The 25705-nt window shown below is 38.7% G+C and overlaps 1 protein-coding gene across 7 annotated transcripts in view; it reads right to left on the bottom strand.

Moving 5' to 3' along the window:
- The window catches only part of FARS2 (phenylalanyl-tRNA synthetase 2, mitochondrial), a 499622-nt gene that overhangs the window by 447882 nt on the left and 26035 nt on the right, over nucleotides 1–25705 (bottom strand). For all 7 annotated transcript variants that reach the window (XM_038584089.1, XM_038584093.1, XM_038584088.1 and 4 more), the window contains exon 2: nucleotides 4416–4501. The gene's annotated coding sequence lies outside the window, so the exon portion shown is untranslated. The remainder of the gene's footprint in view (nucleotides 1–4415; nucleotides 4502–25705) is intronic.

Below are 25705 nucleotides of genomic sequence, written 5' to 3'. Positions count from 1 at the left end.
AGTAAACATGAACAGCATGACCCACCCTCTATGGCTAACCCCTCCGTATCCCAATCACAAATCTGTACTCAGCTTGCCTTCTGGAACCAGCCTACTATCCAAACTGAGACATTCTCATTTCTCAGCCATGATCTCACTCCACTTTCTCACAAATGTAACATCTTAGACACAGGAAGTACATAGCAATCCTTTCAAAGTTGAGGTACTGAGGCCAAAGTGCCTGCATTCAAAGCCCTGTTCTTTCACCTGATAGTTAACGTGACTGTGGTCAAGCTACTTAACTCCTCTGGCTCTCAATTTCCCCATCTATAAAACAGAGGTGTAACAGTGCCTACCCCCCTAAACCTGCTGTGAGGATCAAGTATATTAATAAAACTCTGAAAGCTATGTCTAGCACCTAGTAGACAGGTACTTTTTCAACTTTGACTCCCCATGAGAGTATTTAAGCCAGAGGTCTTTAGCTAGCTACATATGCTATTCCATATTAGCAGAACAAGCCAAACATCTTTGTTCCTCTTATGCACTAGGGGAGATTTAAGTAGGCTTTCGAAAGCAAAGCTTTGCTATCCCCAGTGAGGTCCACAGACCAGAATCAACATCATGTGGAAGCTCATCAGAAACGCAGATTCTCGGGTCTGCCTTAGCCTGACTGAAATGGGACATGCATATTAACATATTTTGTACACCCAAGTCACCCGGGGTTCTTGTTATAACACAGATCTAGGTGGGGAGGGGGACCTGAAACTACTATGCCAGGACCACACTTGGGAGTAGCAGGTGCCACAATGAGAAGAGAGCCCTGCCTTGCAAATAGGAAGGGTGCCAAGTGAGAAAACTGTCACTCTGGGCATCTGTAAGTGGACAAGAAAGGAGAGCAATGTGATTGGTAACTCTGGAAGAGTGTTATCACTGAGAAGATAAATGGCACAAAGAACTTCTTGAGAAGTTCTTACAGTGGAGAGACTATGTCTTACTCATCTTCATTTTTCAACTGAGACTGCCTGACATAGAGGAAGAGGCTCACTGTAATCATCTGATGCTATCTTCACTTTTGTGCAAGTTATCCCCTTCTTCCATAAACTGGAATACTAGTTTTAGTTTTATTAAAAAAAAAAAAACATGCACACACAACTGTTTTACTGTTATATTAGTGGCTCCTCCCTATCCCACCATAACATAATATTTGATTCTACACTTCCTATATGAAGATGCCACATACTATTATGAATGGAAGGCAACCAATTCTAAACTGTTGCTCTTAGAAATGATACCAGCTTTGAAAGACCCAGGCGTGGCAGTGGGCTGGGCTGGAGCTAGGAGGGGCCGGTAGAATATCCTCCACAAACAACCAGCTATGTTTTCAAAGAGAATTTGCTGGTACTTTGCTGCCTTTTCATTTCAAACATTCAGCATGTTAAAAATGAAGTTGAGGAAACAGAAAATTAAGTCCCCCATTGTTATAACCCTTGACCATTTTTTGAGTGACATGTGTAACTAATCAGCCCCTGGAAGTCAACAACCAAGGAATAATTAGTGGGAAGGTGATAGGGACAACAAATAAGACTACAGAGCAGAAAAACCATTCCAAGTGATCTAAGAACCCCATCAAGTCCTTCCAGGGAAGCACAGCTTTCATTTTCAAAGACGTTGGAAATGACCAGATGCCCTTGCTTTTGATCTAAGCAACTGGTCCCCCTCATCCATCAGTGCCCTCAGTCCACCTTTACACACACCTGTTACCATGGTAACTAACTACGAGGAGAAATCCACACAAATGTGAGAAGGGAGGCACCTCCCCAGTCCAAGCCCTACAACTATTATAAAATTATCTAAATGTGAATACCAGATCAAATCCAAATGTACCTCTCTTTGAAAAAACTGAGGAAGATGATGAGTAGATGATCCTACAAGAATTTCCTCTGTACCACTCTGTATTAGCAGCTATGTATGATTATGAATAAAGGTAACATTATGTATGCTTCTACTATGTATATTCGTAAGTACATACACATATACATGTACAAATTGCTCTGCTCTGCCCATATCAGAAAGGTTTTGGAGCGGGTCCAGAAGTCCTTGTCCTTAACTACTAGAGTAACTCAAACATTGTCTACCCTAAACAGGGGTCTCTAAGAGATACACAGCAAGAAAGCCACCATGGAGCCTTTCTGTTTCAACTGCTGACAGAGCTCTCATAAATACACAGAATACAAACAATGACAAAGTTAGAAATTTTCACATCTAAATACTCATTTTTAAAACCAAATCAAACAAGAATACTTGCTCCCTCAAACCCCAACTCTCATCTATGAAATTTGATGAAGTTTCAACCAAATAATCTTAAAGCCACAGTCCAACATAGGAAAGATGATGCCAGGTCCATCACTGCCCTTTTAAACAAACTCAAACAGCCTGGGAGGGGCTAGGACACAGCATTCCTCTAAATCAGATGCTCTCCAACTGACTATGTGGTTTACTCAAAGATACAGACTTCCCAAAGTAATGATATGGCTGAGTGTTTAAAAGCACAGGAGGGCAGATGCTACATGTAGCGAGAAGCCTTCCAGAACTACAGAAATATCAGCTCCAATGTCATCACAGTCTTCACTTTATAAAATGAAACTGCCATCAGAACTCAGTGATATGGAGCTTGCATTGAAATCTTGGAGAACAAACAGTTGTCTTTCCTCTATATTCCTAAACTCAAGGCTCTGCAGAGTCAATAAGATCTGTCCTCTATAGCAACCAGCACTAAATTGTGTGAATATAAAGACATACTCTATAAGGATATAAAAATAATTTTCAAACAACAGATAAACAAAATACAAGAGATTCCCCCTGTATGTGAGAAATATATTCCAGCAATCCCTGCTGAGAAGGACAACCAGAGAAAAGACCTCCTGTATCTTCTGTGGTGATAAAAATCTTAGAGCCAAAAAAAACAGGTAGTCAAGAGAAACTAGAGCAACAATCCTATACCTTGACCATACACTAGAATTATCTGTGAAGCTTTTCACAAATCCCAATGGCCAGGGCACCCATCAGACCAGTTACATCAGAATCTCTGGAGGTTGGCCTCAGGCATCATTATGTTTTCAAGCTCGCTAGGTAGAGCATAGTGTACACCAAGGCTGGGAGCCACTGAATCAGATTATCTTAAAGATATCTTCCGGATCAGAAAATTCATCTTAGCTGATTGTGGGCCCTTGATACCATGGGTCTAGGAGTCTTTGTCTGAAATGAACACCCAGCTATAATGGTGTGTCGTACAAGCTGTCACCCTCACCGCGGGGGGGCACTCAAGGCCATGCATACGCAGCCCCCCGGCCTTAAAGAGCACAGAAGTCACCCACTCAGAGGCCCTGCCTGCATGAGCAGGATTTAAAGAGGCCCCTAGGTCTGTATTATCACAGGGCCCCTCACTGGCAGTGGTAGGGGAGGCTCTGCAGACAGGGCACATGAACTGACACACTGGCCAAGCGAAGCCAGCATCACGGAGGAATGGCACTATTTTCAGAAGGTCACAAAGTCCCCTGGTGACCGCACTGAGGGGGAATGCACGCCCTCCTAGCAAAACACACAGAAGGATGAAAAAAATAAGTACATTTCCTAGCTGTTGCTCCTCTGTCAGTAAACCTGGAAACTTTACTCTCTCCAAAAAAAAAAAAAAAAAAAAAAAAAGTCCTCAATGTTTACCATTGCTACCCTCCAAGTTTCCCCCAATTTAAATCCAGCTTGAGAGAATTTTGCTTGGTTTTATTTGAAATCAAACTTCTGGCAGGAGTAGGTAGAGTGGAGATGTATAAAAAATTCTACCAGTCAATTCATACTTATTCAAAACACTTAAAGGCAAAAAAAAAAAAAATAAAATAAAAAAATAAAAAATAAAAAATAAAAAAAAATAAAAAAATAAAAAAAAAAAAAACACTTAAAGGCAAATTTTACCCAAGAAACCTGAATAAAGAGAAAATTGAACATATTGCATACATTTCCTAAGATAATATTTTAAATAACAGTTTAAAGCATAAATTTAGAATGGCAGGAAAAAACCATATAGAGATATCTAAAAATTAATATCTTTCCACAAAATGTGGGATTTTTTTAAAGGTTTTTTTTGGGGGGGAGGGGATAAAAACAAAGAACAAAGAGAAACCACTAAACCTAAGAATGCTTAACAATATGTACTCTGAAGGCAAGGTGCCTGGTCTGAATCAAGGCTCTGATAATGGATTAGGCATAGTGCCCTTAATCATGTCTCTGATCCTTTCTGGGCCTCATCTTATGTGGTTATCAAAGGTTCTGCATTGGACTGTAGGGTTCAAATTCAGATCTGTGTATGTTAGCTGTGTGAGCCCATTTCACCTCTCTGCACCTCTCTTCCTCCTCTATGATACCAAAATAAGAATAGTACCTACCTTCGATCTGGAGAAATTGGAACTCTGGTGCACTGCTGACACAACTCTAACTGGTGACGCCGCTGTAGAAAACAGTATGGCGGTTCCTACAAATATTAAACATAGAATTACCATATGAACCCAGCAATTATACTTCTGAGTATATACGCAAAAGAACCGAAAGCCAGATCTCAACATGTTTTATGCACGTGTTCAAAGCAGCCTATTTAGAATAGCCAAAGGGGGAAGCTACCCAAGAGTACATCAACATATAGTTGGACGGGGCGCCTGGGTGCTCAGTCAGCTAAGTGTCTGTCTTCAGCTAGGGTCATGATCTCAGGGTACTGGGATAGGGCCCCACATTGGGCTCCCTGCACCGTGGGGAGTCTGCTGCCCTTTCTCCCTGTGTCCCTCCTCCTGCTTGTGCTCTCTGTCAAGTAAATAAAATATTTTTAAAAATAAAATTAAAATAAAGACATACAGTTGGACAAAAGATGGTACATTCATACCATGGAATATAGTTCAGCCTTAATAAGGGAAAAACTTCTGATACGTGTTACAACGTGGATGAACCTTGAGTGAAATGAGCCAGTTACAAAAAGACACGCACTGTATGATTCCACTTATATGAGATCCCTAGGGAAGTCAAATCGATACAGACCAAAAAAGTAGAAGGGCAGTTGCCAGGGGCTTGGGACAGGGTGCATGGGATGATAGGAATAGGGAGTTAGTGTATATTAGGTGCTGAGTTTCAGTCTGGGAAGATGAAAAAGTTCCAAGATGGATGATAGTGATGGTTTACACAACAATGTAAACTTAATGCCACTGACCTGTACACTTAAAAAATGGTTACAATAGTCATGTTTATGTATTGTACATTTTGCCACAAAAGAAAAGAAAAGAAAAGAAAAGAAAAGAAAAGAAAAGAAAAGAAAAGAAAGAAGACAGAGCGAGCGAGCCCTATCTTCTAGAGATGTTGTAAGGATTAAATATACGTAAAGTGTTTAGAGAGTGCACAGCACAGGGGAAGCCCTCCATAAATAATAGCTACTATCTTATTTTCCTGTCTTTGTAGCTCCCTCCAGTACCCACTATCCTGTTCTACAAAAACAGATGCTCACTGACTAGATTCCGATCCTCCCCCTTGGAGCTGTATGCCTTCTACAACAAGACAGTTCCAGCTCAGGCCTTCCTTCTAGAGTAAATAGTCCTTCCTTGGGACAAAACTTCCACTGCAATTAGATAAAGAAAGACACCACCTAATTTCTGCAGTCTTCACACATAAAGCTGAGATGACCACATTAAAAAAAAAAAAAAAAAAAAAAAAAGCTGATTTTATTGTCTTCATTTCCTAAATGGTTAGGAATTTTGCCTCAAAAATGGGCTCAAGGCTAATACCATTATATACGTCTGATAGTAGAAAAAAGAAGGAAAATCTCCCTACTATTTATAAATATATATGTGTGTATATTATATATTTATATTTATATATTATATATAATATATATATATTCTTTTACTTTTTGCCACAATCAAGACTATTTTACTTCCTTGCCTGATCAAAAAAGCCTATTAGTATGAAAATTTCCAAGCATATAAAAAAGTAGAGAGTTCAACTAGCCCCCATATAACCAGCTTAATAACCAACATTAACTTTTTTAATTCTGCCAAAGACTCTACATTCTCTCCCCAAAATATGATAATAAAAGCACCACAACCAGCTACACTGAAGCAATTATTCAACTATAACAAGCACCATCATCGCTATTTTTCTTTACTTTTAAAAGTTCTTTTCTGGGAGACACCTGGGTGGCTCAGTCAGTTAAGTGAATGACTCTTGGTTTCAGCTCAGGTCATGATCACAGAGCCCCGAGATCAAGTCCCAAGTTGGGCTCTGACTCAGCGTAGTCTTCTTGAGATTCTCTCCCTGCCCGCCCCCCACTCGCATGCTCACATATACACTCTCTCTCTCCTTCTCTAATAAATAAATAAAATCTTTTTTTTTTTTTTTTTAGAAAGTTCTTTTCAGGTATCTTCTTACCTCCTTTCATTTTTTCCTTTGAAACTACAAATAACTTGAGTATCTACCTTGCCAAGGTTATTGTGAGGATGTAATATACATGAAAGTGTACAGCGTGGTATCTGACACTTAATAGTTTTCTGAGAAAAATTAGTTCTCCAAAACCACCATCTCACCCTCCTCCTCCAAGACAAAAGACACCTCCACCTATCTTTCTCCATTCTTCATCACTTACTTTATCCTTCCCTTCCTAACATTGGTCCTTGCTTCCTTCCTGCATCCCTGCAAACACACACAATTAATCACAAATCCAATTATCTAGAAGACCCCAAATATAAAGACAAATAAGAAAATAAATGAATTGAACTGATAAGGGTATTTAATATTTAGGGTACCAATTCCTAAATTAAAAATAAAAAACATTCCCAATTAAGTGCCTATATAAGATTTAACAGAAAAATAAGGCTAGACTCTACATTGCAAAATATCACACGTGGTGGGAATTCCTAATGCAAGTAATTCCTGTGTGTGTGTGTGTGTGTGTGTGTGTGTGTGTCTATATTTTAAACATTAAACTCTTTTTTGATGATCCAAGAAGTTTTAAATGCTGATGAGATTCATTTCCTTGCAGTACTTTTCGCCCCTGGCAAACCTGCCACCTCTAATTTGTTTTAAAAGGAATTGTAATCACCCAATCAATCATGCTCTTGACCTTCAGCCTTCACAGTCACTTCACTGTGGTCAAAATTGGCTCTAAAAATTCATGTTGCAACAGTTCTATTGTCCTCAAGCTCCAAAATGCCAATGACAGGAATATAATTTGAGTAAACCCTCTGGTAGATGAAAAAACAGCACATGGAGTTTCCAATTTGTCTTCTACCAGGATTCTTTAAATAAAAGTGAATGTCTATGATATTATTAAGTATAATATAACTTTTCCTCCACCGGGGTTTAAAAACTTATAAATCACCCAATGAAATGAAATGAGTTTCTTCATCTTAAAAACCACATGGCTCACTCTTGGTTTTGAGTAACTTATCTCTCTTTACAGGGAGGTATGGAATGACCAAGTAATGATCCTCCCAGCTCTACCTCCTCCCCTTGAGCATACACTTAATCTTCACTCCACTGGCATCCATCTTTCTCACTTGTATCCTATTTCAATGGAAAAGGGAACATTCTTCCACCTAGGCCAAATCATTATGGTTTATTCATTTCAGCATACAAAAATGCTCGAATTTCTTCCAGGACAAGAACCCACAACCCCATTCAGCTACAGTCTCCAGTCTTGTCTCCTCTCTTTTTTCTCAAGAAGGCAGTGAGGCTTAAGCCTTAAACCCGACTTGTCTTCATTTTCTCAACCCAATCAACTCTAGGTTCCCTGTCCATTGGAACTATTTTCAGTAGTGTCACCAATAGCCTCCCATTTACTCACAATGGCCACTTTTCACTATTTATCTTACTTGAAGCCTCTGGAATATCTGACACTTTTGGTCACATCCTCTTCCTGTGTGTGCCTTCCCTCAGCTTTTCCGCCTTTCTCCTGACCTTCCTCCTCAGTCTCTTTCAAGGACCCACATCCTCCAATCATCCCTTATCAGTCAGTGACCCGGTCCTTGGTCCAGTTTTCTTCTCTACTACATATCCTTCCTTGGTCCCATCTACTTCTGATTATCACTGACTTCAATTACCAATTACATGCCAAGGTCTGTCAGAGTTCTGTATTTCCACCTCCCGTCTCCCTCAGGAGCTCCAGTTTACATGTGCAGGACTTCTCCACCTGGGCATTGCCCAGGCACTACAAACTCATCACATCCAAAATCTGATACTAGCTCAGGCATTTACTACATTGGGTGTAGTAAAGACAGAACTGGAAGGCATTCTTTACTATTTCCCCTTTATTCCTGATATTCAAGCAGTTGCTAGGCTTACTGCTTCTACATCCCAAATCCCTAGAATTTGTGCACCACCCCCCCATCTCCTCCACTACTGCTAGTTCAGGCCTTCATTATTCCTCACCTAGATTACCAAAATACACAAGTGTAGTGCTCTCTACCTGCCACCAACACATGCAGCTCTGACCAGCTCTCCAAGCTCCTGTCAAAATTATCTAAAATATAAGTCTTATAGGGTCACTCTTCTATTTAAAACTGTTTTTAAAATTTTATTTATTTATTCATGAGAGACATAGAGAGACAGAGAGAGAGAGAGAGAGGCAGAGACATAGGCAGAGGGAGAAGCAGGCTCCACGCAGGGAGCCCAATGTAGGACTCGATCCCAGGACTCCAGGATCACTCCCCAGGCCGAAGGCAGGTGCCAAACTGCTGAGCCACCCAGGGATCCCCTCTTCTATTTAAAACTTAACAAAAATCTAAAGCGTTTTATCTTCATAATTTATTTCCTGAATATCTGACCTACCCCAAATGTTGCCATCAACTGCCACCCCTCAAACATCAGCCATACACAATAAGCACATAATAAGCATGTGTCCAAGTAAACAAAGCTCCCTCAGCCACGGGAAGCCCTCCCACTCTCTGCCTGCAAGTCCCATGAGTTGTAATAACCACCCTGAGAAAACCTCCTCTGACTCCACTTGTCCAGGGGAAGTAACTCTCCATTCTACAACCACAGCACTGTGTGCCTATCCGGCACTGATCATCCAGATCACTGTTTTTTTGTTATAGTTGTTGACTTGGTCTCTCCTACTGAACTATGCAGTCTCAGGAGAAAGGAAATGCATCTTACTAGATTTTGCATGTTCCACTACCACACATTTGCAAAATTAATGAATGTACCTTCATAACAAAGGCTGATTTTCCACCAAACACATTCAGAATTTAATTCTAACAATAAAATAGACAAATCATGAAATATCGGTACAATGGAAAAAATGTTATTTTTTATGAGAGACCTTACACTTCATTTTCTTACAAATTATAAAAGTCAAAGGGGTTTTGTTTCTCCCCAAACCATTTGGTTTGGGGAGTTGGAATCACCATTGGCCACCTTCACTGACTCCTGCCCAATCCTGCAGCAAGCACACTGCCTTTAGAGAAGTGCTTAAAGCACTGTTGGCTTCTGGAACAACGATTAGAACATGTTCAACTTATTCAAAAGCAGCATCCTACTAAAATTCCAAAGATAAAAGGAAGAATCAAGGTTAAGCAGCAAAGTCTTAGGCCAAATAAAACCAAGTTCCTTGTATCAGATCATGTTAACAAGAATTAACTTATCAAAATAATCAAGCACCTGGCAGGTAAATAGGAATCAAGTTCTTTGCCCAATGAACACACACCACACCTTGAGAAGTTTTCTACATCTGTTTCTGAAGTGTACTAAAGAGAGAAGAATAAAGATAGATTCTTATCTATTACATATGTTCTTGAGGAGACATCTGGAAAGAAATGCTCCATGTAAGGCTAGCACAGTACTTCCATCCCAGAATTGTTTGAACTTCACCCCCAGGGGGAGGAAAGGGGATATTACCAACTAAGTTGGATCTCATTAACCAATCATAGGCCACCAAAATAAGAACATGACAACTTAGAATTTTTGTAGTTAAAGTGGAAAGAAAAACTGAACCACATTCTGCTTGAAAAACTCCTATTTCATTTAATCTAGGCTCTCTTGTTTTCAAACTTTAAAAGCTTGAATATAAAAAAAATAAAAGTTTAGAAGTAAATATACTGCGCATTTTAATTAGTCATAAAATAGACATCCAAATGACTTTATGCTCTTTACTCCAATGGAATTTGCAATCCTAGCAGTAACTTAATGACAATCAGTGAGATATTACATCTTACATCCACAGAACACACCAACTTTGTAGATAAAGTCCTCTACCTAAAGAAGCCTCTGTACCAGAAAGCATAGTTCATGGAGTACTAATGTCCCTCTCTATCCCACACAAAGACTTTTGCCATAATTTTGATGCAAAATAGATTAAAAAGGGTTAAAAAATCTGTTGAGAGTCCCAGATTCCTAAGTATGCTATAGATATACCAAAATTCAGCTTTCCTGTAGTTTTAGGAAATATAACATGCAGTAAGCTATTTCCATTTTTTTAAAAACAATTTCATACATTAAAAACACCACTAGAGTTGACCCCTGAACAACACTAGGGTTAAAGCACTGACCCCTGCACAGTCAAAAATCCATATATAACTTCTGACTCCCCCAAACCTTAACTACTAATAGTCCATTATTGATTGGAAGCCTTACCAAAAACATAGTCAATTAGCACATATTTTGTATATTATATACATATAGTACATTATATATATAATATTCATTATAATATAGTATATACAGTATACTATTCATACAATAAAGCTAAAAAAAAGTAAATGTTAAAATCACAAAAAATAAAAAATATGTTTACAGTACTATAAGAAATCCATGTATAAGTGAACCTGTGCTGTTCAAACCCATGTTGTTCAAGAATCATCTATATTTAATAATGATTTTGAAAACTTTAGAATTTCTGACCAGCTTCTAAAAAAGACCCAAGCACAAAGGAATAGCATTTTGTCTATTTTGGATTCCATGATGTAAGAATTCAAACCCATGCCTGGTTTGGTAACCACAGAAGTGGTCTATCATTCCCCATCTTTAAGCCAATGGTAGAAACTAAGGAATACTCAAACTTTTAAGGATTAAAATTCAAACATAATCCCTTCTCTTTGAATCTGGAATTTGATTCATGTAAGATGTCAAATGTGTCAAATATTTTATTAAGATTTCCTTACATTTTTAAGAATAACTCAATTATTGCTGTTTAAATGAATGACCCATCAAAATTCTCTAGCTCTAAGTACATGTCAATTGTGAGGAACGGTCACAAGTGGGGTAAATATACTCTACAATATTAATACTGAGAGTTAAACATCTAAGGACTTCAACCTAGAATAAATGACTGACAGTTTAGCCACCTCAGTGGGACTTAAAAGTGATTTTCTTGTGACTGTCAGTTATGTATTTTAGGCTATATACTGTCAAAATTTCTCCTTGAATGTTTTAATGTTAAGTACAATGGCTGTATCTATTAGTAAATGTTATTTTTTATAATGTAGGGGAAACCAAGCACTACAATTACACATAGACACCATATGTATATGTTACACACACACACACACACACACACACACACACACACACACGTATTTCCCCTTACCTTATACAGTACTGTGTAAAGTTGTTCAACTTTACTCAATAGTTTTTTTACTATGGAAGAGAACAAATGTACTCATCAGAGGTTTATTCACATCTATAATAACAGTAACTCTGAATTCATCTGAATGCTTCCTACAAGTAGCTTAAATAATTGTAAGCATAGGGCATCCCTGGGTGGCTCAGGGGTTTAGTGCCTGCCTTTAGCCCAGGGCATGATTCTGGAGACCTGGGATCGAGTCCTGAGTCAGGCTCCCCGCATGGGGCCTGCTTCTCCCTTTGCCTGGGTCTCTGCCTCTCTCTCTCTCTCTCTCTCTGTGTGTGTGTGTGTCTCTCATGAATAAATAAATAAAATCTTTAAAAGAAAAAAAAAAGAATTGTAAGCATATATTGGTCTTACAACTTGCCTAAAGTTAGCACCATTTTGATGAAAGAGCAAACAGACTCAATAACTGTGTTGGCTTAGTATCAGAGGCAATGAAGCAATGGCACAGACCAGTGCCATTTTCTCTCATCTGTGTATTAAAAGCCAATAGAGTAGTATTTTTCTTTCTCTATCCTTTAAGAGTATGTTCTAAAATTCCATGGAGGAGGATAGAAGTTGTACAAGAGCAGGGACTTTTGTCCACCCCACTCCCATGCCTACATATGGCCTACCAATGGCCTGCATCTACAACAGTGCCCCCACAACAAAAGAAATAAGAGAACTGGGCTACATATATTCACAACGACAGGTCATGCTGTGTCTTAAAATGGCTGTCATCAAATTCTGTAGTGTCAGCAAACGTAATTGTTGAGAACAATTTAGAGCACAATAGAGGAGGTCAACCTGTCCCTCAATAGGCCAACAATAAGGCACTATAAGAAGTTGCTCCAAATATTGACTAAAAACATCAAAAGAAGATAGCAAAATCAGGACAGATGGTTGGACAAGAAATGACAATCACTGGGCTAAGCACAGATGGAAAAGCAAAACTCAGAGGAGAAAATGTTTGTCACCCAATCAAAACTATGACATTGCCAATGAGCAAGGAGAAAGAACATCTTGGATGTGGTGACACCCCCTGATAAATACAAGGAGGGCTCTGAGAACAAGGCCATGTGGGTGGAAGAAAGAAAACAAGAAAAGAATAAGAAAAAAAAAAATATTATAGAATAACCAGATACCTGCAATTGGGTCACCTATTTGAAGTCACATATTCTAATAAGTGGAGGCCACAGTGCTACTCAACCCTATCCCCTGCCATCAAAAGAGAAAACAGCTTTACAATTTCCAAAAATATGGCCATAAAGCACCTACTGAGAAAGGGGACTGGAACCACATGAACTGGGGTAAGCTCCTTGTCTTGAAGAATTCCTCATCTGTAGTAATGGCGTTTTTTTTTGGAAAAGGGTTCCATCTAAACACTCATAGAAACAGAGTTTTTTCTGATACAGAATCTGTGACATACTATAAAAAACCTCCAAAGAAGGAAAGGGCATTGACAGAGTATAGGTCCACTCTAGAAGATTCTTTGTCTAGGAGGAAGGATAGCTAGGAGGTGGGAAAGCACACAGGAACAGAAAACTGAATGTCCCGATCTATAGGCTTACACCAGGCCCAGGGCAGGCTGATTTGGGAGACATAATCTGTCAGGTTCTTTGTGTAAAGATATCTCCTTGCCAGGCACCTCTCCACAGAGACAAGGTACAAAGTCAGACCTAGAGGCCACAAGCACAGCTTTCTTCCCAGTTAGGTCTGACACAATCCAACTTTCCCTACTCAGGATTCCCAGAGGTAAGAGGACGACCCAGGAGGGGTCTATAACTCTCTGAAAGATTCTCAAGCAGTACCAGAATTAATCTGGCAATTATTTAACATGTAGAAACTATTCTCTCTCTCTCTCTCTCTCAACACACACACACACACACACACACACACACGGATATGATATACGCTTTATAGATAATCATCTAGTTTACATACTATATAATTATGTATATTATATACTATACACATAATTATATATACCACATTCTTATATACTTTTATATACTATTACATGTGTGTAATTATGTATATAATATGTACATATACACATTCTCATATACTTATTTTCTATATACAGAGTGACAGAGGGTAGGACCACTGGTAAGGAAAAAGCACTTTATATTCTGAATAGAACTATAAACTTCTAGTGCACCTGGGTAGCTCAGTCATTTAAGCATCTGCCTTTGGCTCAGGTCCTGATCTCAGTGTCCTGGGATCAAGCCCCACATTGGGCTCCCTGCTCGGTGGGGAGTCTGCTTCTCCCTCTCTCACTCCCCTTGCTTGTGCTCTGTCAAATAAATAAATAAAATCTTTTTAAAAAAAGAAAAACTATAAACTTCTAAATATCTTCATAAAAAGCAATGTACCTAAGTGAACACAGACCGTAAATCAGATTACAATTCTATTTATGACCAAAAGGAAAGGTAGTAGTGTATCCTCATTGGAAATAATTAACCCAATGCTCTCTTTAAAATGTACTAATGTTAAAAATAATAAAATAAAATAAAATAAAATAAAATGTACTAATGCAATCCTACAGAAATTACAGGTATCTAGGAGAATATAAACTGTCCGGAAATCAAGTATTTAGTGGAAAAGGAACATGAAAAAAAAAAAAATTAGCCTGGAGAAGAAGAGATACAAGGCTAGCTATCATAGTACTTGAAATGCAATCATGCAAAAGGAGGGACAGACGTAGTTGATACAGGAGGATGAGAGCAGGAACCTAGAGGAGGAAGGAAAATATAAAAACCAATCTCATATATGAACTTTTGTAACAATCAAGACAAACAACTGGAGTGAAAAAGCCCATGAAAAGGAGCAGCACTCTGAGACAGTGAGGACTTCTGCAGAGGGCTGGGGGTGGACGGCTTCTATGAGGAGGGCTGGGGGAGCTGCTCATGGAGTGCACAGTGGCTCACTGCTCCTCAAACACAGCTACTGTTACTAGGAAAAATCCGCACATGGTCTAAATGCTTTGAGTGGCATTGGGAAAGACTTTAATTCCTTCTCTACCTGCCCCAACGCTCATAATAGCCAAATTGCTAAAAGAGAAAACAAAAAAGCAGTCTTCAGGGCAGCCCGGGTGGCTCAACAGTTTAGCACCGCCTTCAGCCCAGGGCCTGATCCTGGAGACCCTGGATCGAGTCCCATGTCAGGCTCCCTGCATGGAGCCTGCTTCTCCCTCTGCCTGTGTCTCTGCCTCTCTCTCTTTCTCTCTCTCTCTCATTAATAAATAAAATCCTAAAAAAAAAAACAAAAACAAAAACAAAAAACACACAGTCTTCCCTGAACAACAAAAAAATGTACTTGCAGATAGAAGCTTAAACTCAAAGAATAACTGCACGTCTACAACATGCTAACATTAGCTATTGATGGTTCTCCATGCCCTCTACAGACTTCAATAGTCTATTAAATGTAGCCAAAAGCAGGACTGTGTTAAAACAGACACATTAAGAAAAATGTTCAGAGAACTTAAAATGTGGGGCGCCTGGGTGGCTCAGTTGGTTAAGCAACTTCAGCTCAGATCATGAACTCAGGGTCCTGGGATCAAGTCCCACATCGGGCTCTCTGCTCAGCAGGGAGCCTGCTTGTCCCTCTGCCCCTGCCCCTCACCCCCACTCATTCTCTCTCTCTCTAATAAATAAATAAAATCTTTAAAAGAGAAGAGAAAAAAGAACTTAAAATGTCTGTTCTCTCCAAGAACAAAACACTTTTTTCACTAATCCAGGCCTCATGGGTCTTCCCATCCTTCTCTTCTCCTTCTGGCAACTGATTCCATCAGTACCTCCTAGGCAATGCTCTCATTAGCCTCTTCAATTCTTGTATCTGATGCTTCTCATCTTTGACTGCTTCCTCACCTCAAACAAATCAGGTTTCCCTCAACTTCTTTATCCCTTCACCTTTTCAAATAATGTCTTTATCTTCATTATATAGAGTTTCTAGAAAAAAGAACTTAAAGTTAAACCTGCCCTCCTAGTTTCCATTTTCTCTCCTAGCTACTCAGCTTCTCAGGGCCTGACATACAGCAGGTGCTCAATACATGTCAGAACTAGGATCATCATGAAAATGGTAAATGTTACAATGAACAGAAGCAAATCTATAAAGTAAAGAAGCTGATTTGGGATGAGAGCGAGGGCTGAGTTTCTGACAAATACACTGTATTAGTGTATGGTGGGATATGCAGATGGGTATGTCATATAACACAGGAGAGGTCGTTCCACATTAGTGATGTCAGGCTTGGAAGAAGGTCAAGGAGGGAGGCTCTGGGCAGACAGATTCTCCTCTGAGAAGAATCCATCAGAGAGTGGAGGGCTCAGCTTGCAGTATCATAAAAGCTAAGAAAGGAGAGCATTTTAAGAAGATGAAGTGAAAACACTGGTAAGAATGAGAAATGCCACCACTAAAGTGAACAAGATTAATGACTGTACATGAGTTAAGGGGTAACTGAACTGCTAGGAACTTATTAGCAGTCTTTGAAAAGCTCTTTCAGTGATGAAAAAGATATTTATGGACTGTATGCAAAAATCCCAAATAATACATGAACAAATAGAACCCAGAAGCCACTAACATACTATTCCATGGCCAAAAGGGGTGGTGGTGCCTATCCTGCACAGGATGCAAGGATAAACCAAAATAGAAAATCTGGGGACACCGGGCAGGCTCAGCAGTTGATCGTCTTGCCTTTGGCCCAGGGTGTGATGCCAGAGTCCCGGGATGGAGTCCCACATCAGGCTCCCTGCATGGAGCCTGCTTCTCCCTCTCCCTGTGTTTCTGCCTCTCTCTGTATCACTCATGAATAAATAAATAAAATCTTTAAAAAAACAGAAAATCTGTCTTCCAGTTTACTCTATGACCAAAGCCAAAAAACAGATCATCAGCCCTCCCAGCTGCTCAAAAGGCATTTGACAAAATTTAACACTGACTCTTCATTAAAACAAACTCTTAATAAATGAGAATACCTACAGCCTTAGTATCATCCCTATAAATACACCAAAACTCCAGAACTATTATTTAAGAGAAACCAGTATAAGCCTTCCAGCTTCTGAATAGAAAAATGGGAATCAGCCAGTGACAGAATGTTTCCCAAAAAGGAATTACAAATGCCCCTGAAAGTTATAAAAAAATGCTCAATCTCACTCACAAAGAAATGCAAATTAAAGTGACAATTAGATTTTTTTAATCTGCAGATTGGGAAAGATTATATTGTTTGATATCATACTATTATAAGGGTTTAAGAAACAAGCAGTGCTGATAAAAACTCTATGGAAAACAAGTGGCAATATCATCAACATTTAAAATGCACATATCCTTTCATTCAGCAATCCCACTTGTAGTGATTTCAATCACTTGGTGGCATGTGTGCAAAACAATGCATAAACAAAGATACTCAATAAACAATTTGTAAGAGCCGAAGACAGGAAATACATTTCTATTAATTGGGGACTGGCTAAGTAGATTAAGAATAAGGCAGCTCTACCTGTATTGACGTAAGATAGTTCCAAAAATATCATTAAATGAAAAAAACAAAGCACTGATTACTGTGCAGGGCAGTTTTTAGTATTTTTTAACAGGAGTATAAACACAGCTTATGTATATACACACATATGTAAGAAAATATATAAGAAGTGATAAGAGCTGAGGGGCAGACACAGAAAAGAGGCTCACTTTTCTAATCATACATTTATACTTTTGAATTTTACAGGATATGCCTTACAACCTGGAGACTTTATGACCACTCTTGATCTCCCTACTCGGCTTCATTCAATCAGGCCTGTGAATCCCACCTTCACATTTCTGCCATTTTGGCCTTCCTATCTACTTGCACCAAAACCGACATAATTTTAGAGACCCTTTATTATCTTCCTCCAAAATAATTAAACCACTTTTAACCACCTTCTACCTACAATGATTACCTTCTCTGATACAGCTTATGCACTATGTCTGGACTTCTCCTTCTAAAGCACAATTTTATTAAGCTTCAAAAGACCTGGACTCTAGTTGGCCTATCACAGTACTCCCCACAGGCCCAAGCCCCTTGTCTCTCAGCGACTGCGCCCCACACTCGAGTTGAATGAAACTGTTCACAAGGACTAGAACTACAACCGTTTTTCCCCACCCATCAACCTAAATTCTAGTGGCCTCCTCCACCAGGAATGACCCCATCCTACATACATCTCTCCTCCCCACATGCACCAGCTAAGATGTTCTGTAGCCTTCAGCATTCACTGTAAAGGGCACTGACCCAGGAAACATTCCCTAATGTACATTTGAGATATGACAGAAGAATTGTGTATTTTTTTTTTTTGGGTGGCCCTGTACGCCCATTCCACTGATTTCTCCTAAGCACATATACCAATGCTAAGCCTCCCCTTGGGGCTGCATCCTCTGCTTTGTCCCTTCATCTTCTGAATACAGTGATACACTCACAGCAATAGGAGCAAGTCACTTGGTGAAGGTTACAGCACTTCCCTTCAAATTCCCCAAACCCTTATTGCTCATTAAAAGACTAAAAAGCCATCTTGAATCCATAGTTTAGATGTGCTTATTCTGCACAGTCCCCCAGTGTTCAGAATGATATTATTCTAACTTAGAAGGTAAAGATTTTAAATAACTGATCCCTGCTTCTTTTTGCCTTTCTCAATGAAGACTGGTGAAAAGTTTGGAATGTCAAGCACATGACAACACATATACAAAAAAAGTCAATTTTAAACTTGTCACTTTTAAGTAATTTTCTAGAGTTATTGTTTTTATAAATGAGAAAAATGATCTTTCTCGGGGCAACCAAGTAAAGTTAGTGATGGCTAAAAGCAGTGACTAAATTTCATGGCTTCAGGTCCTTAGCAAGAAGTATCTTCCATTTCCCAATATATGGCAATTATGCACTTAGTTAGGTCAAGGTCATTTGTAAAAAGGTAATCCCTATAGACATAGGATATCAGTATGATATATTGGTTTGGACAATGACTTTGGACAAGAATTTAAAAATCCACCATCAAATTTATATAGACAGAGGGTAGAATAGTGGCTATCAGAGGCCAGAGGGAGAGAAAATGGGCCGTTACTGTTCAATGGGGATAGTGTTTGGGAGATGAAAAAGTTCTAGAAGACAGATGCGATGGTTACACAGCAATGTAAATGTACAAATGCCCCTGAACTGTATATTTAAAATCATTAAAATGGTAAATTTTTTTATAAATACACACACAATGACAATTTTCCAAAATATATCATGAAACATGACTTTTAAACATTTTATTCTTACACAGTAAAAGATGCAACTCCTGATTCTCTCTATTTCTAATTTCAAGACTTGAGTAAGATGATAGAAACAAAGTGGGATCAAGATGGTGGAGTAGGAAGATCCTGAGCTCATCTCCTCCCACAGACACACCAAAACCTATAACTATATATAAAACAACCATCTCTGCAAACAAACTGAAGGCTAGCAAAACAGATCATAATCAACTAAGGATACAAGAATACAGAAGACATACATAAGGATATAAAGATATAAAGAAAAAGCCACACCGAGAAGGGTGGAAGAGGCAGAGACACCATTTAGTCAGAACCAACGAATTTCATTTGGCACCCCTCAAGAGGGAGGGATATCACAACCAGAGAGCCCCTCCATGAGGAATGAGATGTCCAGCCCTCACATTGAGATCCAAAGGCCAGGGGACCTGCACCAGGAAGACAAACACCAATAATGTCTGGCTTTGAAAATTAATGAGGCTTATGTCCAGAAGAGATGGAGGGCAAACAACAAAGATGCTCTTTAAGGGCACTCAAACAATCTCACTCACTCCAAGTCCCAGTACAGACACAATAGTTTGAAAAGCTCCTAGGTTACATGTGGAGGAGATCCACTGATTTAAGGGCATGTGCCAGAAATGTCCTCTGGGGATGAAAGTGCTAGCAGATGCCATGTTTCTATCTTACCCTTCTACCTTCTACTAGCTGGCCTGCTGCTGGCAAGCACTATTGGACATTCTCCATCTATAGTGCTTGCACCACTCACTCTGTCCCAGCGTTTCCCTGTAGACTCACTTTGCTCTGCCAAATCAGCCACCAAGCCAGATGATCCCTTCCAAACAGCTAACAACCAAGCACTCTAAATGGGCACCCTTAGCCAGTACCAGAGCCCCTCCCAAGTGGTCTGTGCCCCACCATACCTGACATAGAACGTTCACTGACACTGAAGCCTCTCCAAAGCACCACCACCCAGGAGACCAGCCCCAAATACCAGAATGCTGATCACATCTGGGCCTTACTGTTAAGCCCACAGAAGACCTGCTCTACCTGCCAGCACACAAATGGGACTCACTGCTAGACTGGCCAAAAGCTAACTGCACTCACCAGAGGACAATAGCATTCCTAGCCAGACGTCAACAGCCCTGCATAACAGCAAGGCCAAATCACGACTTGCAAGACAGTGACAATAGGAGGATGCATACAACCCACACAGGGGACAATCCTGTGGCACTTGGCTCATTTGACCAAGAGGGTTTTGTCCTACTGGGTCCCTCAAGACACCTGCTGTATAAAAGCACCCCTTCAAGACTAAGAGATGGAATTGATTAACACAGAGAAACAGAGAATCAGGCAAAAGAGGAATAAGAAAAACACATTGCAAACAAAACAACAAAACAAAAACCAAAAAAAGAACTAAATGAAATGCAGATAAGCAATCTACCAGATAAAAAGTTCAAAGTAATGGCCATAAAGATGGTCACTGAACTCGGGAGAAGAATGGAAAAACAGTGAGAACTTCAACAGAGATAAAAAATATAAAAAAGAATCAAACAGCTGAAGAATAAAATCACTGAAATGAAACATACATGGGAAGAAAACAACAGCAGATTAGATGAAGCAGATAAACAGATCAGTGATCTAGAAAACAGGGTAGTGGGAATCACCCAATCAGAGAAGCAAAAAGAAGAATTTTTCGTAAATGAGGATAGTTTAAGGGACCACTGGACAACACTGAGCATACTAATATTTGCATTACAGGGATCCCAGAAGAAGAGAAAGAGAACAGGACAGAAAACCTATTTGAAATAATAATGCCTGAAAATTTCCCTAGTCCAGGAGGTGCAGAAAGCCCCAACCAAGATGAACTCAAAGAGATCCACACCAAGGCATGTTATAATCAAAGTGTCAACAGTTAAGAGAATCTTAAAAGCAGCAAGGGAAAAAGCAACTAGTTATATATAAGGGAACCCACATACGACTATCAGCTAATGTTTCACAGAAACTTCACAGGCCAGAAAGGAGTAGCACATTGCATACAAAGTGCTGAAATGAAAAAAATTAAAACCAAGAATACCCAGCAATGCTATCACAGCATTAAAGTAAAGATAAGGGTTTTTCCAGAGAAGCAAAAGCTAAAAGAGTTCATAAACACCACCCAGTCTTACTAAAAATGTTTAAGGGACTTCTTTAAACTGAAAATTTTTTTAAAAGTCCATAACTAGAAATAAGGAAATTATGAAAGAAAAATCTCACTGGTAAAGGTAAAAACAGTAAAGGGAGTGGCTCAACCACCTGCACAGCTACTAAGAAAATCAAAAGACAAAAGTTGTAAAATTATCTAGACTTAAAATAGTCAAGTGCTATTCAAAGTAAGATGCAATATATGGGGGCACCTAGATGGCTCAGTCAGTTAACCATCTGCCTTTCACTCAGGTCTTGATCCTAGGGTCCTGGGATTAAACCCCATATCAGGCTCCGTGATCCCTGCTTCCCCCTCTCTCTCTGCTACTCACCCTGCTTGTGCTTGTTTACTCTCTCTCTTTCAGTCTCTCTATCAAATAAACTTTTTTAAAAAAAATAAGATGTAATATATGATGCCAAAAACACAAAACATGGGGTTTAGGGTTGTATAAAACTGTAGTGCTTTTATTTTTTTAAAAAAGATTTATTTATTTACTTATTCATGAGAGAGAGAGTGTGTGTGTGTCAGAGACACAGGCAGAGGGAGAAGCAGGCTCCGTGCAGGGACCCCAATGTGGGAATGGATCCTAGGTCTCCAGGATCAGGCCCTGGGCTAAAGGCAGCACTAAACCACCGAGCCACCCGGGCTACCCTTTTTTTTTTTTTTTTAAGATTTTTTATTTAACTGTAGTGCTTTTAGAACAGACTTGAACTTAAGCAACCATCAACTTAAAATAGACTGCTATATATGTAGAATGTTATATATAAACCCCATGTTAACCACAAAGCAAATATCTATAACAGATACACAAAAACGTGAAAGGAATATAAACAGAACACTAAGGAAAGTCACCAATGACAAAGGAAGAGAGCAAAAGAAGAAAGGAACAAAATAACTACAAAAACAACCAGAAAATAATCACCAAAATGGCCAGAGTGCTCCAATCAAAAGACAAAAGGGTGAAGAAATGCATTAAAAAAAGCAAGGCCCACTTATATGCTGCCTACAAGAGACTCACTTCAGATCCAAAGACACACAGACTCAGTGTGAAGGGAAGTGAATAGATATTCCATGCAAATAAAAATGAAAAGAAAGCTGGGGCAGCAACCAACTACACAAAATAAACTTTAAAACAAAGACTGTCATAAGAGACAAAGATAGGCATTGCATAAAGATAAAGGGGTCAATCCAACAAGAGGATAAAAACATTTGTAAATATCTATGCATTCAACATAGAGGCACCCAAACACATAAAGCGTTATGAGAGAAGTTTACAGAAAGAAATAACCAACATTAAGAGAGATGCTGACAGCAATACAATAATAGTAGGGGTCTTAAATACCCTCACTTACATCAATAGATAGGTCATTCAGTCAGAAAAATTGGTAACAACAGTTGCCTTACATGACACTTTAAACCAGATGGACTCAATAGATATATACAGAGTATTCCATCCAAAAACAGCAGAATACAGTCTTTTCAAGCACACATGAAACATTCTCCAGAAGAGATCATATGTTAGGCCACAAAACAAGACTCAATAAATTTAAGAAGATTGAAATCATATCAAGATCTTTTCAGATCACAATGATATGAAACTAAAAGTCAATTACAAGAAGAAAACTAGAAAAAACATATGGTGGGTGGGCAACATGGTATAAAAAGCCAAAAGCTAAATAAAGAATTAAAATACAAACTCAAAAACTACCTTAAGACATATTAAAATGGAAACACAGCAGTCCAAGTCTGTGAGATGCAGCAAAACCAGTACTAAAAGGAAAGTTTATAGCAATACAGGCCCACCTCAAGAAGCATAAATCTCCAGTGAACAATCTAATTTTATACTTAAAAAAAGTCCAAAGTTAGTAGAAGGAAGGAAATAACAGAAATCAGAGTGCAAATAAATGAACTAGAGACTTTAAAAAAAAAAGAGAGAGAACAGAAAAGATCTATGACTCTAAGAGCTGGTTCTCTGAAAAAATAAAATTGGTAAGCCTTTGGCAGACTCATCAAGAAAAAAGGCCCAAATCAATACAATGAGAAGTTACAACCAATACCAAAGAAGTACAAAGGATCATATGAGACTACTACAATTATATGCTAGGAGTGCCTGGGTGGCTCATTCAGTTAAATGTCAAACTCTTGATTTCAACTCAGGTCATGAACTCAGGGTCCTGAAATGGAACCCCACATTGGCTCCACACTGAGAGAGGAAACTGCTTAAGATTCTCCTTCTGCCTTTTCTCCCCCACTTGGGCGAATGTGTATATACTCTCCCAAAAACAAAACTAAAACAAACAACAATTACACACTAACAAATAGGACAATCTAGAATAAATGTATAAATTACTAGAAACCCTGTCTTCCAAGACTGAATCAAGAAGAGAGAAAATTTGAACAAACTACTAGTAATGAAACTGAATCACTAAACAAAATAATCCTAACAAACAAAAGTCCAGGACCAGATAGCTTCACAGGTGAATTCTACCAAACATTTAATGAAGATTAATACCTATCCTTCTCAAATTATTGCAAAAAATTGAAGAAGGAACACTCAAATTCATTCTGTAGATGAGGCCATCATTATCCTGATACAAAAACCAGACAAAGATACCACCAAAAAAAAAAAAAAAAAAAAAAAAAATACAGACCAATATCTTTGATGGACACTACTATAAAAATCCTGAAAAAAATATTAGTAAACCAAATTCAACAATACATTAAAATAATCATACACCATGATCAAGTGGGATTCATTCCAAGGGTGCAAAAAACATTTGATATCTGCAAATCTGTCAACATGATACACCATATTAAAAAAAATCATATAATCATCTCAACAGATGCAAAAAAAAGCATTTGATAAAGTTCAATGTTCATTTATGAAAAAAAAAATCTCTCAACAAAGTGAGTAGAGAGAGAACATACCTCAATATAATAAAGACTATATATGAAAAACTCATAGCTAATATACTCAATATCAAAAAGCTTAAAGCTTTTCCTCTAAAGTGAGGAACAAAACAAGCATGCCCATTCTCACCACTTTCATTCAATATAGTATTGGAAGTCCTAACCACAGCAATCAGACAAAAAAAAGAAGATATAAAAGCCATATAGGGATGCCTGGATGGCTCAGCAGTTAGTGTCTGCCTTCAGCTCAGGGTATGATCCCTGGATCCAGGATCAAGTCCTGCATCGGGCTCACTGCGAGAAGCCTGCTTCTCCCTTTGCCTGTGTCTCTTCCTCTCTCTCTCTCATGAATAAATAAATAAATCTTAAAAATAAATAAATAAACAATAAATAAAAGCCATCTAAATCAGAAAAGAAAAAGTAAAACTGTCACTATTTGTAAACAACCTGACACTATATATAAAAATCCCTAAGGACTCTACCAAAAAACTGTTAGAATAAATGAATTTTTCTAGTTGCAGGATATAAAATTAATATACAAAAATCTGTTACACCTCTATACACTAATAATGAACTACCAGAAAGAGAGATTTAAAAAATAATCCCATTTACAACTGTACCAAAAAGAATAGGAATACATTTAAACAAGTAGGTGAAAGACCTGAAATTGAAGAAAACAAATTCAAAGAAATTGAAGGAAACACAAATAAATGGAAAGATATACCATGCTCATGATCTGGAAGAATTAATGTTGTTAAAAAGTCCATATTACCCAAAGCAATCTACAGATTCAATGCAATCCTTATCAAAATGTCAACAGCATTTTTCACCAAACTAGAACAAAGAATCCTAAAATTTATAAGAAAACTATGAAAGAGGGGCACCTGGGTGGCTCAGCAGTTGAGCATCTGCCTTTGGCTCAGGTCATGATTCCAGGATCCTGGGATCAAGTCCAGTATCAGGTTCCCTGCAGGGAGCCTGCTTCTCCCTCTGCCTATGTCTCTGGCTCTCTCTGTGTCTCTCATGAGTAAATGAAATCTTTAAAAAAAAAACTACAAAAGACCCCAAAACCAAAACAATCTTGAGAAAGACAAGCAAAGCTGGAGTCATCACACTCCTTGATTTTGAACTGTACTACAAACCTCTAATAAAACAGTATGGTTTTGACACACAGACCAACAGAACAGAACAGTCCAGAAATAAACCCATAGGGTCTAATTAATCTATGACAAAGCAGGTAATAATATACAACGGGGAAAAGACAATCTCATCGGTAAGTGGTGATGGGAAAACAGCACAGCTCCACGCAAAAGAATTATTCTGGACACTTTCTTACACCATATATAAAAAATAAAGTCCAAATGGATTAAAGGCTTAAATGTAAGACCAGAAACCATAAGAAGTCTAGAAAAAAACATAGGCAGTAAGCTCTTGAACATCAGATCAATACATTTTGGATCTATCTCCTCAAAGACAACACAAACAAAGATAAATTGCTGGACTACATCACACTAAAAAGCTTTTGCATAGGGATCCCTGGGTGGCGCAGCGGTTTGGCGCCTGCCTTTGGCCCAGGGCGCGATCCTGGAGATCCGGGATCGAATCCCACGTCGGGCTCCCGGTGCATAGAGCCTGCTTCTCCCTCTGTCTATGTCTCTGCCTCTCTCTCTCTCTCTCTGTGACTATCATAAATAAATAAAAAAAAAAAAAAAAAGCTTTTGCATAGCGAAGGAAACCATCAACAA

This window comes from Canis lupus, chromosome 35 (assembly GCF_011100685.1).
Source record: "Canis lupus familiaris isolate Mischka breed German Shepherd chromosome 35, alternate assembly UU_Cfam_GSD_1.0, whole genome shotgun sequence".
In the NCBI taxonomy this organism is placed as follows: Eukaryota; Metazoa; Chordata; class Mammalia; order Carnivora; family Canidae; genus Canis; species Canis lupus.
The sequence above is the reverse complement of the archived record's forward strand: the minus strand, read 5'-3'. Positions and strand labels throughout refer to the sequence as shown.